The sequence below is a fragment of the Phocoena phocoena genome, chromosome 3 (assembly GCF_963924675.1).
Source record: "Phocoena phocoena chromosome 3, mPhoPho1.1, whole genome shotgun sequence".
NCBI lineage: Eukaryota > Metazoa > Chordata > Mammalia > Artiodactyla > Phocoenidae > Phocoena > Phocoena phocoena.
The window spans coordinates 42521953-42534805 of record NC_089221.1 but is presented as its reverse complement, the minus strand read 5'-3'; positions in this window follow the sequence as shown (position 1 = coordinate 42534805).

Genomic DNA, 12853 nt, shown 5'->3' with positions numbered 1-12853 from the left:
GCATAAGACAGTGGGAATAATAAAAAACAATATTATACTTGTATATTCTACATTATACTTTAATGTGTCTTAAATTATTTCCAAAATTCTCTTTACATGATCATTTATATGTTTTCATGTCTTATGTCTGTGAGAAAGGCAGGACAAACTACTCTTTTTATGTTACAACTGAAGAAATGGGTTCAGAGAGGCTACATAATTTGCCTAAGGTTACACAGCATACAAGCCGGACCAAATCATTTGCCTGATCTGAAATAACTTGTATGTTAATAAATATACCACCGGAGCACAGAATTTGAGAAGTATCCTGTTTGCACTTTACCAGGATGCAGCAACAGTAAAGCTCTCCTGCATGGTAAATAAGAAGAATTAACAAAACCAATGCAGAGTAGTGACTTCCTGTCTCATCGACCTGTGGGTGAGACAAGGAGGAGCCGGATTAAGAAAAGCCACAAACTTAAAGCAGATTTATTATTTCCAGCCAAAGGTCCTCGTTACTTTGCAAGTCATTGTTGTCACTGTTGGTGTGCCTTGATGGATTCCTCATGTGCCACTTCTGCAAGCTGTAAAGTGGGCTTGATGATGCCAGCTCCCCACTGTATTGCAGTGATGTTGGGAACATAAGAAAGATAATGTGTGACATTTGGAAGTGATTTGAGCTGTGAGGAAGAAATGAACTGTGTAAAAGACAGAGCTTCATTTTTGCCGGGGTGGCAGGGGGGCATGGTTAAAAAATCTGCTTATTTCTGTGTAGTAAGGACTAGTATCCACATAGATTTTTACAAATTGCTAGGCATTTTCAACTCTATTTCCTGGGAGGTGGCTGTCATTAGTCTTGTTTTGTGGATAAAGACTTGCTGGAGATTACTGACCTAGCAGGTGGCAGATCAGTTCTTAAACCCTTAGGTGCTGGCTCCAGGGTCCATGTGGCTTTCAAACTGACCACATGCCTGCCCTACTTTGACAAGTTCTGGGGCTTAGATGCTCTAAGAGGCAAGCTGGCTGTGCAGAGGGAAAAAGGATTTAGCCATATACACTGCAATTAGACATGGTGAGATTTAATTCAATTGGGAGGATTTTTTTTTTCTTTAGAATTTTTGGCTTTTTTTCCCGGACGGTCTCATAACTCTTTCTTGTAGCTGTCCTGGAAAATTCTGAGAATCATGTTGGTTTATAGTAAGGAGTTATTTGGTTTGGGCTTTAAACTGATGCGGGGGTTAATAGCATCATTTGTTATAACATTCAGGATCCTGGATTTGAGAACAGTGAGCTGTGTAACATGATGAGCTCCACCATCTAATTTATTTCTTGATGTCGATTTTTGTTCTGTTGAGTCTGCTGCGGGGAGAGCCGTGTTTGCTTTGGATGAATTTTGTAGCAGCTGTGCTGGGCTGAGCAAGTGTGAGGCGGTGCTCTGAGCGGGACCAGTTCACAGGTCAGGGGCCTTGAGGTTCTCCTTTGCTGTGTTGTGTTCAGCTGTCCCTATTAGCTGTTCTTGGCGATGCTGATTTTGAGCTCCGGGTTTTTGTTTTCCTCCATCCCTACTGTCTCTCGACCCTTCTGTGTTTCGAGAGACCCATAAGAGCAGTTGTCTGGAAGCTCCGAAGGCCACATGTGGTTCTCTCCCTTGGGCTTCCATCACATTCATTAGCCACGCCCTCTAAAGCCTTGTCACTCAAAGGATGGCTACCAGACCTGTGCCGGTGTGTGACCTGCTTATTACCCATCTAGTGCAAGATGAGGACAGAAGTTGAGATAAAGAGTTTAGAGGCTGTTACAGTCATTTATCATGACTCTGTACTAATTTACTTTATTTAATGAAATGTAATTTAATGTCTGTCCAACCTAATCATATAATAAGGCATGCATTTTGTATGCCTTTTTAAATTTAATTTTCCTACTCATCTGTGTTTTATTGTATAAAAGTATCAGTCCACAATGAATTGAAACAAAAACCAAACAAATGAACGAACAAACAAAATTTCAAAACGTACCTGGTCTACCCCATGGGTAGTTTGAGTACTGCTCTGTAGACACAAATGCAAAGCATGTCTATTTCAAGCCCTTCCCATTTCTTCCCTTTTGACCTCCTTTGGAAAGTTTTCCAACACCAAGGTTTCCAAGACTCCCATGGCTGTCCTGCACCAGGCACTTGAGATCAGGATTTGGCAGAATTCTACTGGGTCCTTCCTTTATGACCACCACCCTCTGGGCCTTGGTTTCTGTCCAGTAATGATTTAGCTAATCTGATACATGCATCTGCTAAGAATTATGATGAAACTATGGCAGCTTTGAAAATTGGAGTAGGGAGGGTTATTGGGGTGCTGTATGATGACATTATGTCCAAAGGTGCCCAGAAGACAAATCCTACTTCAGATTACAGCCATTCCTTCCATGAGATTCCATAAAATGGATGAGATTGAGAACAACTGCAAAGGAAAGCAAAGTATCCCTTGACTCAGACCTGAAGCTTTGGACTTAACCTCAGTGTAGAGAAACTGGGTAAGCTGCGATGGAGCATATGGAGCCCTGTCTTTTCCTAAGCTACTTCATTTTAAATACTTCAGAGAACTGCTCCATGATCTCCCTTTGGTGGAATGATGATGGTGATTAAAGTAGGATGGAGGGAAATTTGTTTTATATTTCTCTGCCTTTTAATCAGAACATATTTTGCGTATTAATTATCTTCCTTTATTAAATATGAGTATGTTTCCTATTCACCACTATTGAGTTAAGTAACACAATAGTCCTTTAACCTCCTCCTCCTTTACTCCTCTCCAAGTCAACTATGAAATAACTGCAGTGAATGAGAGGTACAATGGGTAAGTATGGACGGTATCTTGGCATAAGGAATAACCACACGAAAACAGCTTGAGAATTTGGCAGATGGGGATTTCCCAGTACACCTGGAGCTGGCTGCCTGGCCAGATACTGTCTTAATCTCAACTTTTTCTCCAGGCCTCAAGCTGCCCTTTTGTGACACCTCTTCTTTTTCTTTTCTTCTTCAGGGTGGCTTTTGATGTTCATTTCCACTGAGTTGAAATGTTATGGGAGGGAAAGTCCCACATGGTGTGGTCCTGTGATGTCACTGGACATAATCACTCACACTGTCTGCAGTGTTTGTCCTAAAAGATTTACACATGTGAAAACCCTTTCAACAGGGATGACTGCCAAAGGAAGGTTTGTAGCCCTGATCTCTCTCCCAGCAGCAGACTTGTAGGGCCACTGGCCTTGCACAGAGGAATTGAGGACTTGCATGAACCTGGTGGGGCTTTGGGAAGAAAACTGGGGTCCATATGTAGTCAAGGGAAAGATGTCAGGGAAAGAACTTGGTGATAGAAACCAGAAGAAATGTGGAAGCAGGAAGGGAAAGGAAGGAAATAAATAAATATTGCAGAGGAAGGAAAGAAGAAAACAATCAATGGAGGATGGGAGGCCTTACAATGAAACACTTCCATTTATAGTTGAACATCTCAGATACTGTGATGTGTCCCAAGCCAAATATATCATCTTTTTAAAAATAGAAACACATCTGTTAAAAGGAATAATCTTTTCACATTGAAAGCAATTAAGTTGTTTAAATGAATCAGATTGGTTTCATAAAATAAAGCAGGAAAACTAGTAGTTATTTCAGAGAGGATGGTCAGATTCATTCATAAAGGAAACACAGTAAATGCTGTAGCCAAGCTGGAACTCAATAAATCAATTGATTCAGTATTCCTTAATTTTTCATTTACAATGAATTCAAGTAGGAATTTTCACACAGTTCTAAGTGTGATAGAAATACTTTTCCCAAAGGCGAATGATTAACCAAACAACACACACACACACATACACATATACACATTTGCACATTCCCCTGCCCCACACCCACTGATCCCTAAATCCCTATCGTACTCTTTGTCACAAATAAATTCCAGGTGGATCAAAGATTTTCTATGAAAAAAGTGAAACCATTATAAACATTAAATGAAATGGTAAGTTAAAAGCAATGTTTGAGAGAGGAAGACATAAAGGAAACCAATACATAAGAGTATATAAAACTTTGACATTTGTAAGGCAAAAAACACCAGAGGCAATATCCAAAGACATATGATAAAACATTCCCCCCAAAGATAATATCTTTAGTATGTGAAGAGATCTTACGACTACATCAAAGAAAATAGGAGTAATAATAAATGAGCTTGCTAATGAACAAATCAGTATAAGTATAAACAAAATAATGCTTTAGTTAAATTTCCTTTTAAGGAAGCTAGCATATACATAATATTTTTAAAAAATATTGATGATTTTAGGATAGAAAATAAAGCACATTTTTGCAAGTCTTAGTAAGTAAAAGTTTGATGCACTAATGGCAAAACTATAGCAAGTGCTGATAAAAAGACCACCAAGCTGAGAAGATATAAATCAACGAAAGCATAATCTACTACATTCACATTGTTGGTTGACAAGTCAGTGAATGGGTTTTGGCAGCAATGTAATGATCGTGCTTTTTTCTTTTAGATCTTGAACTCTGTAAATCCTCTTTCCTTTCACAACTTCCTTAATTCACCTCTACTTCTCTCCAAAATCCAAACACATATTTTCTCTTCTCACCAGAATTTCAGATCACTGGTCTTCTTGCAATTTACCCACGTCCACTAGCTTTCTTCTGGACACATCTGACCTCTTTTCAGTCTGAACAAGATGGTCATGTTAACAAGGCCCACCTATCTGGAATTCCCTGGTGGTCCAGTGGTTAGGACTCTGTACTTCCACTGCAGGGGGCATGGGTTTGATCCATGGTTGCAGAACTAAGATCCCGCATGCCTCAGGGCATGGCCAAAACAAACAAACAAACAAAAAAAACCCAAACAAGGCCCACCTATCAACTCCAGGTATCATGCCTCCTTAACCTTCTACTGTGGAACTGCCCAACCCTACATCTCCTTTCCCGTTTGCTTTCTCAGATTCTAGGTTAAGAATTCTGCTGCAGAAAATCACAGTACCCTAGTGGGCTAGCCCACCAGCTCAAGAGTAGAGAGTTCATTGTACTCTAGAAATCCTCTCACTTATCTCCTTCATTCTCTAGATCACTGGCCACAATAGCCTTTCCAGACTCTGTCTTTCCCAAGCCCCCCTTTCCCTCCATCACTTCACCTTCTACTTCAGACGTTGAAGGTGAACGCTCTCTTTTTATTTAACTACTCATCTTTTCTTCCTGGCCAAGCGGGAACACCTCCACAGAGGGACACCTCTATTCTTCTCTTCATCTCCCAGGGTCTTTATTTCTTTATAAAGCAACTTAAATTTCTACATCTCCACTAGCTCAATCCTTCAATATCCATCCATCCATCCATCCATCCATCCATCCATCCATCCATCTATCCATCCATCCATCCATCTATCCATCCAACCATCTCTACATTAATTTTGTATGCAAGCACACAGACCTATCTATTCATGAAAGATATTCACCTGAACATGTTTGATCCTCAGTTTATCCTTCCTTTCCTTTCCTAATCAGAGTTCTTTCTTTCATAATCAATTTCTTGCTCTCTTGTCATCCCAACAAATTGTTTTCATTTCTCACTGCTAAAACACGCTATCAGTGAAACTTGTGGGCTGTTCTCAATACTCATTCTTGTTGATTTATCTGCATCTTTTCTTTCTGCTGACCAGTTTTTCCTTGAAGCATCCTCTGCCCCGACTCCTGTCATACTCTCTGTTCTGACATTTTTTTACCACTTCAATCACTATTTGTCTCTTTACTGCCACATCCTCTTTCTGTTCTCCAAATTCTCTCTATGAGTCTCTTCTATTCTCTTAAGCCCAGCCTGTTCCAAAGCAATTAAACAAAGTTAAATGTAGCTCTAGTCTTCAGGACTTCTCAGAGCCTTTAAATGCTAATGTGTATTGTTAATACCCAAGAGGATATGTAGGGATATAGTATGCTCAGTGTCTCAGACTTGTTGGACTAAAGAACATTTATTTTCACAGAGCATATCAAGGGACATGGATTCCTTAGACCTCATGGTGGGAAACCTGTGTACAGTTTCCGATTTTCCACTTTGACCTCTCTTCATAATATTGCTCCAACAACTTTTTCTTCTACTCTCTAGCCTCCTTACTCTCAAGAGGGAATAGATTATTTTCTATTCACCACCTCTAGGCCATCCAAGCACTTACCTTATTATTCAAGTGCTATAGGAAGTGCCACCTTCTCCATGAAATATCTCCTAATCATTGCAGGTGGAGGTGCTTTTTCCCTTTTCCCAAAGCAAGAGGAACCCTTAGAAGTAATAGTTAACATCTTCATAGATGTTATTATGTGTTTATTTTATTCAGTCTATTCATCTCCGAGATTGTCAACTTCTTGAGGACTGTGTTTATGCACTTTGTACCTGCAAGGAATGCTTTCAGCTGTGAGTAATAGAAAACTCAACCCAGAGGGACTTAAACAACAAGGACATTCACTTTCTCATGTGACAAGAAGCTCAGGGGTAGCGGGGCACCAGGGCTGATGAATCCAGTGGCTCAGTGTTACTATCAGGACTCAGGTGTGCATCCTCAGTCCTCATGTTCACTAACCTCATGGTCCCAGGTGTCACATCTGGCTTCTACAAGGTTAAAGGGAAGGTTAAAGTACACAGCTCTTCCTGTAAGTGTATTTTACGATCTCACATCTTTTCTAGAAGCATGATGACACCTCTCCACTCCCACATGTAGTTAGACAGAACAAGATCCCATGCCTTCTCCAAACCAAGGGATTTTCCATCGGACTGGCTTAGACACATCTCCCAAGCTGGGATTTGGATCATCTTTGATGAAGAATAGAGACTTGAAAAAATAGGGGTTCCATTAGCAAGGTGGGAATGGGCAGAAGTAAATTTCTACCTTAATATCCTGTTCAGTTCCCCACAGATTGCACTGCACATTCTGTAGATTTGCTGAGTGAGTAAAAGGATGGACAGTGGAGTATGCCAAATAATGTGTTTAGTCAAGATTTTAGACCTCATTACCCACCTTCTACCTTTCCTGACTCTCTAGGAGGAAGATTCAAAATTTGAATTATAAGGAGGAATATTCATAGGTGAACACTTATAGTTGTTAATTCTATATTTGAAATATTAAAGCTTTTGCACCCTCCTCCCACCTCCCGTACTCTTCACACCAGTAGTATCAGGAACGAGGAATATAATAGAACCATTTTGAGTAAATGTCTCCAAGGGAATTCACAATGATAAAATCAAAACATAAACATAAAATAGGTTTTAAATTAAGATTTTCATTGTCTCCATCAACAAAATTATAACGTTGGGAAGCTTCTCTTTCTTTTTCCTCATGTTCAAGATAGCAACCATATTACATTGTAAGTGATATGATGCCAGTAGTTGAATCAGTCTGTCTTTTAATTTATTATTTCCTCCAGACATTCTTTGAACATGTGTCAACAGGAAAGAACATGTTTCAAAATCCTTTTCTGCTCATTTCTCCCTTAATAAACAAAATGAAGTTTGAAAATGTGTCTTTTGGTCCTTTCCATGCTTTCTAAAATTTGGCAAAAACCAGAATTATCAGAACTGGTCAAGACCACATTCTGAAGCAGGTAAAACTCACCGTGGGGACTCTTTTATCTCCACTCTCAGAATTCCTCCTTCTCTTAACAGTCCTCATCTGCAAGCATTTATTGTCAGCAAATACCCACCAACATCTCATAGCTCAAGAATATTTTAAGGTGTTGCTACCTTACAGTGTATTCTCATTTTATTTAATGTTTCTTAAATAATTTTTAAAAAACCTCTAAATATTCAGAAGAAGCATCTCTAATGATGAGCTGTCAGGTATGGATTCAGGGATGGAGACAGTTTGGGTAGAGAATATTCTTTGTTCCGATTAAGTCACATCACATAGGCATCACCTACTCTGGGTACATAACAGGCTGGCTCCAGGAATGACTTTTTTTTTTTTTTTTTTGCATATTGTTGGGTAATTGAAAAGCCAGAAGTTCCTGAACTGCTGCTGCCAGGGGGATGTTTAAAACAGTCACACGACAAATGCTAACGCACATGTATTTCTGCCCATGTGGGTAAGTGGGAAGAGAAATATTCGTGTGGGAAGTGGCCAGAGAAATATTTTAAAGTTTGGACTTCAATCAGAGAGTGCTTTACTCACTTAAATATCCCTATGAAGGAGCAAAGAACACAAAGGGTGAGGGCTCCAGGAACAGCGTGGGTTTCTGGTTCACAGATGGCGCCAACACACACACACACACACACACACACACACAAGCCATTTCCAGGTCCTATGTACCAAGGGTATAGGAAGCTGGGCAGTGGGGTAGCCCGGTGTTAGGAAAGAAGGTCCTTCTCTAAGTGGTGCTTCCCTTGTGTTACTCTCAGACACCTGCTGTAAGAACAAAGTCTCATACATTCAGAAGTCTTAGAAAAGTGACAGGATCCAAGCCAGCAGGTTGCAGCCCCAGCTGACAACATGCAAAGAAACCAACCCAAACCAAAGTCAAGGATGCTTGTTGTGGGATCTAAATCAAAGTGCAAGGTGTTCTATATGATGAGGAGACTTTTAATAATTCATAGTTCAGGGAAGAAGGAAAACTCTCCTAGTAGACCTATCAGCTTTCCATCCCAGACATCAAGAACACTGTTCACTGTTCATTCTTCAGGCTTTTATTCTCACATCGTTGTTCTGTGAAAGTGTCAGAAGAGATACAGAGAGAGAAGAGACGGGTGATGAGAAAGATTGTGTGCATCCAAGTGGCCAATCCTCTTGGGGAAAATGGTCAGGAAAATTGATGTAAAATCTCTGGGTCAAAAACCAACATATGGTAAACCTGTATTTTATTTAAAAATAATTTCCTGGGGAAAGTCTCTTCATTCTCAAGTTTTAAAGTAGTAATAATAACCATTGGCAATAGTTGGCATCTTGAGCTATATTTTAAACTTATTAAATAAAGGTTACTCTTCCGATGGGAAAACAAGGAATAAAAGACGTAGGCAGCCAGCATTTTGCCAAATGTGTCAGAGCGAAGCCAAGACTCCATAGCAATTTAGCAATGAAGGATTAGTCCCTGCTGAAATTCTCTTTACAGACCACGAATCAAGCCCTGGACACAAAACAAAATCAACATGGAACGTACACAGAAGGGTCATCAGAATGCGGACAGTGCAAGTAAGAGACAAGGGACAATTCAGACAAGTCTACCACAGGGATTATTCTGTTTTATCCAGTTCATTAGTGAACACAATGTTTTTACCTGAACTCTCACCAGTAATACTATTTTAGTATGTATATATATGTTCATATATATATATATATATATTATATGCTTTTAAAGGTAACTGTTTAGTAAACTTGATATAATGAGATACATCCTTTTTATAGCCTAAAGTCTATAGGTAAAGAAATAGCCAGGTAGGGTTACTTACTCATGGGACAGAACAAAACCCACCTGAGTTGGAAGTCATAATTCCGGTACCCACAATGTACTTCTTTCAGGATGTTGTTTCAACAAAGCGTCTGCTTGGGCTACAAGTGTTAGAATCACAGGATGTTATTGCTGAAAGATACCTGTTTCAGTCAGGTTCTGTCAGGAAATAGAATCTGACCCAAGTGATTCAAATGGAGAGACTTTAATGAAGGGACAACTCACAGAGGTGCAGGCAAGGTAAAGGGCCCCAGGGAAATGCAAGCTCAGGAGCCATTGCTGCTCCTCAGGACCCAGTGAGAGCCGAGCAGTGGAGAGCACGCCCAACAGGAGCCGTGGGCCTGGAGGGATGCAGCTTCCACCGCAGACGCAGGCCAGAGCAGGCAAGGAGGAGGGAAGAAATGCCACGGCCCCTCTCTCCTCTTCTGATCCTCTGTAGGTGCCTCCCATAGGCCAAGCCCAACCAGAAGTCAAAGGGCAAGGGAGCCGGGGTACCGTAGTCCACAGAGGGCATGGAGCAGGCAGGAAAGGGCAGAGACTGATTTGGGGTGGGTGGGACGAGTGGCGAAAAACCACACAGCACCTAGAAATCTGTCCTTTGTGCTCTGACGGGAAACGCCAAATTCTTCCTTTGTCTGGTCATAGACAGGGCCCAGGTGGGCAGCATGCATAGCAGGCATGTGACTATATAAAGCAGAGTACACCTGCTAGAGGTAAGAGTTTATTTGTTAGAGGTGAGCAGGTTGGCTTCCCCAGAAAAGAGGTGGCCTCTTTCCGTGGAAACCTGGTGCCCCAGTGCTTAAAGCATTCAGTCCCCGTCAGTCTCTGATCATGCCAGGAGAGGTGCTAGTGAACACCATGAACACTTAGAGGGGAATTCTGTAGTTAGCTTGTGGCATCCTAGAGCCTGAAGCCCCCATAATGCCAGGAAAGACCAGCCTCTCCCAGGCATGAATGTCCAAGCTGGTGGGACAGGGCTGGAGCTAAGGTACTGACATGACATGTCACTCTTGTGTCCAGTCTCTGATCACAGCAGGTAAGGAGCTGGTGCTTCCTAATCATGCAGCCCAAAGTCTAGCTCTGTTTGGCTCTCGGTGCACTGCTCTAGGATGGGTCATGGGGAAACCATCCCCATCTCCCCAGTGAACTCTGCTCTGTCAGATCTGGTGCATGTGTACAGCTTTGCCAGTTTCCATTGTTTACAAGAAACCCAGGCAGGAACCAACATAGTGTGGGTGGCAGCAAGGCTCCCACAGCAGATTTGGAGAGTCCCCTAGTTCCCCAGAATTCCAGCCAAAATCTCGTTTAACCAACTGCATGTCAGCTTATGAGGCCAGGATGACTGTGCAGTACTCATCTACATTGCTTTGCAAAAGGAGATGGTCAGTGGGCTGCATCTTGAAAGTTGTGTCTAGCAAGTGTGACGTTACTGTGACACCTCACCGGTGGCTGATGGGCAGACATCATAATAGGACAAAGAATTCAACAGGAAAAGCAAAATAGATGTGTCCATTACAAAACAGTTGTACAAGTGCCCTTGAATATATTAGTAATATTTATTTGCAGTGCATTGCAAGTTGCTCAGTTATCTCCGTATTTATTTCTGATCTCTTTGCAAGTTATTCAGTTATGTCTTTAATCCCTTCAGCATAAATGAGGTTTTGACTTCCATTCATTTTGTTTGGGGGAGGGTATTGTGAGAAATTGGCTTTTTACTGTTCCACTGAAGCCCACTGTGTCAGGGATCCAAGTGGCTATAGCAACAAAATCTCCTGCTGACTCTTCCTCTAGACTCAATCCCTGAAAATTAGTTGGAACAGATTATAGTGAGCCCTGCGAAACGCATCTTTTGGTTTCAGAGGGGCAGTGAGCTGGAAGGTTCATCTGTTCTTTGATCCTCCGTGACTTCTCTGATCCTGTGAGTCCATGTGACTCATCTTATTCCAGGTCTTGTTGTTTCACTGCCTTGGAAACTGTTGGATTATAATAAATAAGGCCCACTCCTGGCTACATTGACCTTCAGCCTTGAGGCTGGATTATGCAGACCCCAGGGTCCCCAGATCCCTGGACCAATGCTGAGGGCTCTTTCCACATGCATGAGGTCGTGTCTATAAAAATAAACCACTTTAACAATTTGGGTTTAAATTGACTTTTTATTGTATAAATCAAGATTCATCCACCCCACCCTCCCAATAAGTAATGGAATCAAAGTGTTTAGTGGGTGGAGACACAACCTGAGCTTCTGTAACTTCCTGGAGACTTTCTGTATCCCTTCTTTTTCCACTATGTACATCCACTTGGGTGCTCTGAGGAGACCAGAAATCACAGGGTCACGGAGAGCTGGGGCAGGAAGGGGCATCTGGTGGAGGTCCAGCCCAAGGTCTCAGTATATTTTGAGAGCTCACTACTTACCATGCGCTGGCTGGGTGTGTCAGTTTAACCCTAGGAAGTAGGTATTCTTGTGTGTTTGCATCTGGGGAAATCAAGACTTAGAGATTTCAAATGTGCTCAATTTGCTCTGTTAAAAAGTTGTGGACTCAGGATTCAAATTCAAGTGATCTGACCCCAAGTCATACTTTTTTAGGCACTGCTCTATATAGCAAAATAAATCTGCTGCTTCTACCTCCCTTTAATTCCTAACAGTGGAGCTGGGAGTCATGGGGGAGTGGTAGGCGTGCGGCAGGAGGGGTTGGTGGGGGCAGAAAGGAAAGTGATCTGATAAACTCTTTTGCACTCATGATGTAATGCTGGAGCTGTTTCTAGCGTTTTAACTTCAGAAGAGGGTGAAGTGAAAAGAGCATGCCTGCAACCACGGCTGCCTGAGAACTCGGCAGGGTGGGAGGATGCTGGGGGCTGGGGACGGCTGTCTTAGTCACTGTCACGTGAGGGTTGGAGTTTGTGAGGCTGTCCCTGAAGTTTGCTTATTTCTTTTTAGAGCCTATGCCATTTCTCAGGCCCCTTGGATGTTCAGGACCTGAGGGAAGCATCGTGAAGATCACGACAATGATCATAAAATGGTTCCCGCTCACCGGAACTAGAGGGCCCCCTGCACGTCAAGAATTGTGTTCGGAGTGCCGAGATGCCATGTTGGGTGAGGGGTCCATTCTGGCCTGGAGGAGCTCAGCGGGGACATCATACAAACCCTGACATTTCTGCCTTGAGGGGTGAAGTGTTTTGATGGATGGAGAAAAGAGGGGGAGCAGGCTCAGCCCAGGTCACATTTGTCATCATCTGTGGACACATTTGCCTACAATCTGGTCATTTTTGTTTTCAATGACGAGAAATACTTACTCAACTGTAAATACTAGTGTTGTATAATTCCTACAGGTCAAGATTAAAAACAGAAGTTTTAAAAAATATTTAGTTAAAAATAAAGTATAAAACCCCAAGTTATTAACTGTTTCTTAACTCTGACTTCTTTGGCAGTTG